Below are 6190 nucleotides of genomic sequence, written 5' to 3'. Positions count from 1 at the left end.
CCCCCCCCCAAGCCCCTCCCCGCCCCGTGCTCCGTGCTACAGCCCCATCCAGGTCTCTACCCTCCCCACTCCCCACCCGCTCACCTTCCCCTCCCTCCTACTGACCTTCGCAGGACTTGGGTCAGGAGCGGATGCCTTGCCAGGAGCCCGCCCCTCCTTCCTCTTCTCTCCTCAGGGTATCTCTTGGGAATCTCGGTCACACTGTCTAGGGGAAAGGTCACGATCAGGTTCTCACTCAACAGGTGGCTCGCTCGCAGCCCCACCCCAGCCGCTCTGCAAGAGAGATGGCTGGATGTCCTGTCCACTGGGGCCAAACCAAAACCCCAACCCCGCTACTGTCATCAACTCCGTTCACACGTGACTCTCCAAGGCTGGGATCACGGGAAGGAGCTTTGGAAGAGGCCAGACTCAGATTCCAATCTTGGCACAGCATCTTGCCAGCTGTGTGACCCAGGCCAAATCACTTAACTTCTCTGAACCTCCATTTCCTCATCTGTGCAAATGGAGACAATAAAGGATCCCCATGAGGGCTGAAGGAAGGAGAAAGAGCATGAGTGGAAAGCTCTGGCCCACGGGAGCCTCCCCAAATCCACATCCTCACTGGGTCCCTTGGAACAGCTTCAGGAGGGAGATGTTACTGCCCTACAGCGCAGATGGAGAAACTGAGATTCAGAGAGGCCAGCCGGCCGGGGTCCACCATAAGAGAGCAACATGCTTGGGCTCTGAGCCTGTAACTCTTCCCTTGACACACCACATCCGGTGTGCAGCTATAACCCGTGTGAGATCCCCCTCCTCAGAGCCTCCAGCCCTGGGGGTCATGGGCAACCTGCAAGCCGGGCCGGTGCTGGCCAAAGGTCAGCGACACTGGGTCACCCTGTCTAACCCAGCCTTGGGTCCAGGGGGACACTCGCCAGCTGGAGCTCCAGGGGCCCTGCTACAGGCAGAGGCTGAGCAATGGAGGCCCCAGGCCCCTCAGCACTGGCCCAAGCCTGAGAGGCTGCAGTCCAGGGGCGCCATCTCAGGCACGTGGCAAGCCAGGGCCCATCGGGCTGCCCCGGCTGGGCCCGGAGCCAGGTCCCCATAGGTGAGGAGCAAAGACACCCTCCCGCTACAGCTGTTGGCTGCGGGGGCACCCGGGGAGACAGCAGGCGGGCCTCCAGCCTCCAGCTATCCACACAAAATGGCAGCGGCAGCCACCCAGAAGCACGTCTGTGAAACCGCGAGGGGGCGCTATTAAGTCGTGGAGAGTTTCGCCCAAAGCCGAAAACCCGCTGACATCCAGAAATCAGCCAACCAATCAATTAATACATGCATACCGATCGCCCCTGTATCATTGTACAGGCCGCTGCAGAGAAAACCAGCAAGGGACGGAGGCACTCAGCCCAGCTCTGAATTACACGCTCCGCGAGGTTGTTACCTAACGTCACTGATGTATCCTCCAAACGCACTCCACGGGCCACATATGGAGAGTTAAAAGACCTAGTTCCTGGAACTTCCCTGATGGCCCAGTGGTTAAGACTCCGAGCTCCCAATGCAAGGGGCCAAGTTCCAGCCCCAATCAAGGAACTAACCCACATGCCACATGGCAAAGCCAAAAAAAAAAAAAAAGATTTAGTTCCTGTCCCAGATATAAATTATGAGCAAGGTGCTCAGGGCGTGACTAATCTGGCCTCAGAATGTTCCAGAAGGTTTGGGAGCCTTCTGGAGTGGGGATGAAATCTAAACGGGATCTTGAAGGTACTGAGTTTGCCTTTGAGGATAAGATTTATGGAAATTCATGAGCACGTAGGACTTCCAATGTCAGGCAGATCATAATACCGATGAAGACAGCCACAGACACTGTTCCCCAACCACCGGTACTCTCTCGTGTGGTATTTATGTCAGCGCAGGTGCCGGCCAAGAGGCCAGCGGGCAGCCTGCTGGTACAGGTGTCAGCTGGGGCAATCACCTCCTCCCTTCCTACCGAAGTCCGGCTGACCCTTCCCACAGAGAAACAGCAAAAGCCGGGACTTCAACAGTCCTTCCCCCAGCCTCCAGCACTGAGTAGCCAGCCCGGCAGACAAGGGGGGAGCCAGACCTGGAGGGGAAGAAAAAGGCTTCCACCCAAGGGCTCTGCAGCTCCCCGAAGCCACTGAGTGCGCTGGCACCCTCTCTTCCTCCTTGAGCAGGGCCCCTTTTTTCAGCCTCGCATCCTGGTGCTGAGCCAGCAGCCGGCAAGGGGGGCGGAGAGCCAGTAAGCTCACCCTCGCCCACATCTCAGCCCCACCCTCCCTCCTTCCCCAGTGAGTCACTGCGGCTGCAACAGCTCCAGACACGCCAAGGGTCACACCTAAAACCCGCTTCATGGGCCAGGGCCCTGGGTGCCGGAGGGGCTGGGGCTCCAGGAAGAAGCAATGGGCTTCCCTGCCAGCTGCTTGGCCCAGAGCCCCCGGCCCGGAGCCCCCGGAAGCCCAAGTGGGAAGCTCAGAAGCGGGGATCAGCCACATGCCTCCACCCCAGGGGCTAATGAGGAGGACATCATGAGTGGAGAAGGGACCACAGCTTGTGAGAACGGGAGGTGCTGGATTAGAGGCTGCAGGTTGATCCTGGCGGGGCACCCGCTGGCTTCCCAGTCAGGTGGGGCTGCCAACCACCCTGCCTGCCCTGGCTCAGGCCTCACCTCCTGGCACAGCCAGGCAAGACTCCCCTCCCCTCCCCTTCCATCTGACCTGGCGGTACACAGGGGTGCTGACAGGGGATTCGAGGCCACAGTGGCAAGGGCCTGTTTTCTGCACTTGGATCCCAGCCAGTGGTCTCCCCCACCCCTGGGGCCTGTAGCAAACCCAGGGGGTCATTCCTTCTTCTCCCACATGTCAGGTGAAGCCAACTTTCCCGGGGGGCTAGGGGCTCCACCCTGCTGCTGCCCAAAGCAGAGTCTTTGGAGCCTTGGGGAATTCTACACATTCCTCAAGGGTCAGAAGCTCTCAAAGCCCTTGGAGCTGGAAGAACCCTTAGGCCACATGTGGCTCCTCTATCAGTGGGATTCTCCAGGCAAGAATAATGGAGTGGGTTGCCATTCCCTTCTCCAGGGGCTCCTCCCCACCCAAGGATTGAACCTGGGTCCTCCTGCATTGCAGGCAGGTTCTTTATCATCTGAGCCACCAGGGAAGCCCTAACTTAAATTCAATTAAACATTTAGCCCATAGGTTGTAGGAACTACATTTCACGAGCTCAACAGCCACGCATGGCTACCATATTACAAGCCCAAATACAGAACACTGCCACCACTGCAGAAAGTTCTGTGGGACGGCACTGCCTGCTATTGACAGATGGGGAGAGTGGGGTCTGGAGCCCTGAGAATGGGGGAATGCTGGGGCCCTAGAACGCCCAGGTCTGCCAGCTGCCCCTGGCACCTGACACCAGCTCACAGCAACCTTCATGGTGGGAAGGGCTAGAGTGGAGACCCTCTAAGGCAGAGGGCTGCCTGGAGGGCAAAAAAGGAGTGACGTGGCAGGGACACTCCCGCTTCAAGGCAGAGGACGCACATCTGAGGCTGCAGGGACAGAGTGCAAGAAATTCAGGCCAGAAGCAGCTAGAGAACAACGAAGCTGCCCTGATGATTCAAAACCACAAAGAGGATGTGCATGCAGCAGGGTTCTGCCCATGCCATCTCTGCAGATCTCTGCCCTGGGTGGGCAACACCCAGGCAGACCCAGGAGAAGACCAGGAAGCAGACCCTTTGCCCGGGGAAGATGGTCCCCGCCAGCTGTGACCCCCTAGAAGGGCATGTTCTCCCACTGGTCCCAGGAAATCCCTTCTGCCCGAGAGCCAATGTGAACACAGCCAGGGAGGGGGCGCAGCCTAACTGCTGCAGCAGCCAAAGACAACGTCGCAGCCAGGGTCAGTGTCAAGACGACCGGAACTGATACACACACACACACCCTGAGAGTCAGGTCCGTACGCCTCAGTGCCTCCACGCACCACACCTGAAGTCAAGATACACAGCAGAGGGACCTGAGTTTGTGCATATGCCCTCCAAAGGCAGGACATCAAAGGTGACATGCCAAGACGGAAAGAAGCATGCCAGCCCGAAATGGGGAGGACACAGACAGCAACACTTCTACCTAGCACACGGGCAAACTGACCCACCAGACACACAGGCCCCAGAGAAGCAGTACCCCAAGGTGAGAACAAGATGACTCACAACCAGAGCTGAGACTTCCACCAGTCAGAAAGCCACGAACACACACAGAGCCAAGGGCCAGGGGCTGGGATATTCAGAGAAAAGAGAGACACACCCAGAGAGGCCATCTACTCTCGCGAACTCACCAGGCTGTAAAGAGGAAGAGAAAGAGCCACATTAAAAGAAACAACCCCTCCCAGGTGAAGAGAAAGAATTTTGCCAAGCTCCCATAGTGCCCCAGGACTGTGCTGGTTCCATGCCTGGGGTCCCCTTTCTTTCCCAAACAATCCCATGTGATTAAGAATTAATATCCTTATTTTAGAGTGCAGAAACAGGCCCCGAGGTTAAATGACTTGCCCGAGTATGAGACAGAAGTGAAATGCGAGCCCAGGGATCTCGGACTCCGAGGCCAACAGTCTTAACCAGGGAAAGGGATGAAGACACGAATAAACACAGACACAGGATGAGAAACCACAGAGAAAGATGCACAAGCGAGAGAGATCTACGTGGAGGGAGGCCCAGTGAGCGCCGGAGAGACATACCCACAGGGGGCCGGACAAGCCTCCAGACTCGTCCAAAGAGAGACCCACAGAGTGGGACCAGGATGCTTCAGGGGATGTTAAAACACAAGAAAGAGAGGGCTTGAGGTTTGGGTAGGGGCAGGAGACCCCCAGGAAGCAGTGATGCCCATCAAGTGTCACAAGCATAGGAGGAAAGGTGAGTGGCCACCAGCCTCTGTGCCCACACACCAGCCTCGTCCCGACCCAGCTCGGAGACCCCAAACCCAGAATGGGCAGAGCCCCAGGTCTCCCAAAGCCCAGGATCTGAGGGCCCTTGTGGTTCTAGGCTCATCAGCACTATGTCCCTAGGACTCAGAAGTCCTGAGCTATCCAGAACGCAGCTCACCTGGAGACTCTCTGGACCCCAGCAGGTGAGACCAAGAGACAGGCCCACCTGGAGACAGGCCCCAGCAGGTTAAGGCAAACACTCCCAATCACTGGGAAATGGGAACAGCCCTGACAGGCAGAGCCCAGGTCAGAGGACAAGGAGGAAGAGAGGGGTGGCCTCTCTCCTGGGTGCTAAAACCTCCAAATGGATCTCCATGTACGCAGCTGCCAGACCTCGGTCTGAAAAAAAAACCTGTCCCATTCTAAATGGAGTAGATTGCACAGTTATCTCCCGAGTCTACGCTGGCACCAAGAACTCTGAGGTCAGCTGATTCTGGGCAGCACACCCCTAGGGGCACTTTCAACTTGCATAGGGTGTGTGTGTTGGGGAGGTCGAATTATCATCGAGAATCTGACCAACATGTTGCAAGACACGGGCAATATGGGCACTGGTGAGATGATCAAAGACTCGCAAGGCCAACAGACGACCCACCCAATGCATGCAGAGACACTCCTGAATCCCCAACCCCTCCCAGCCCAGAGCAGGCTCACAGTCCCTGCCTCCACCAGCTCACAGCAGACTCGAGTCTGGGCAGCCCCAAGCCCTGTCCATCACGGAGGGAGCCTGCTTCTTGTTAACCTGGTGTCCAGAGTCTGTGTGCACCTGCGAGCTCCTCCCTGGCTGCCTGGGCCGCTGGCCCCGCCCACACCTCCCACCAGGAAGAAGTTTCTCCAGCCTCATCACCCAGCCCTATCCTCCCCTCTAGTCCCTCTCCCTGGCCCCTCATCACCATGCTGGAGTTTCCCTGCACCTCAGCTTCCAGGGCAGCTCCCTACCCCCACCCCTGGGGGCCAGCTGCTTCTAGGGCTAGGCCCAGAGGTCTTTCTCCACCTCTGTCCCCTGGCCCCTCTCACTCCCCTAGCCCCAGTGGTCCAAGTTCAAGCTTCCAGCTAGAAGAGAGATTCTATCTTCCTTCCCTGACCCAGAGGGACTTCCTTGTGGAACTGGGGGGGTTCTTGGAGTGGGGGGGCTCTGGAGCAGCTTTACATTCCCCATGCGAGCAGTCCCCACACCTAGCCACCTCTCCAGAGAAGAGTGGGCCTTGACCCAGGACAGCTAGGATGAAGACACCAGCTCAAG

General features: G+C 57.8%; 1 protein-coding gene across 1 annotated transcript in view; it reads right to left on the bottom strand.

Moving 5' to 3' along the window:
* AHNAK (AHNAK nucleoprotein) overlaps positions 1-6190 on the bottom strand; it is a 29447-nt gene that overhangs the window by 18700 nt on the left and 4557 nt on the right. Inside the window, 1 exon segment of the mRNA XM_010854057.1 lies at positions 106-205. The gene's annotated coding sequence lies outside the window, so the exon portion shown is untranslated.

This window comes from Bison bison, unplaced genomic scaffold (assembly GCF_000754665.1).
Source record: "Bison bison bison isolate TAMUID 2011002044 unplaced genomic scaffold, Bison_UMD1.0 scf7180017864334, whole genome shotgun sequence".
Taxonomy (NCBI): domain Eukaryota; kingdom Metazoa; phylum Chordata; class Mammalia; order Artiodactyla; family Bovidae; genus Bison; species Bison bison.
This window is presented reverse-complemented; position numbering and strand designations above follow the sequence as displayed.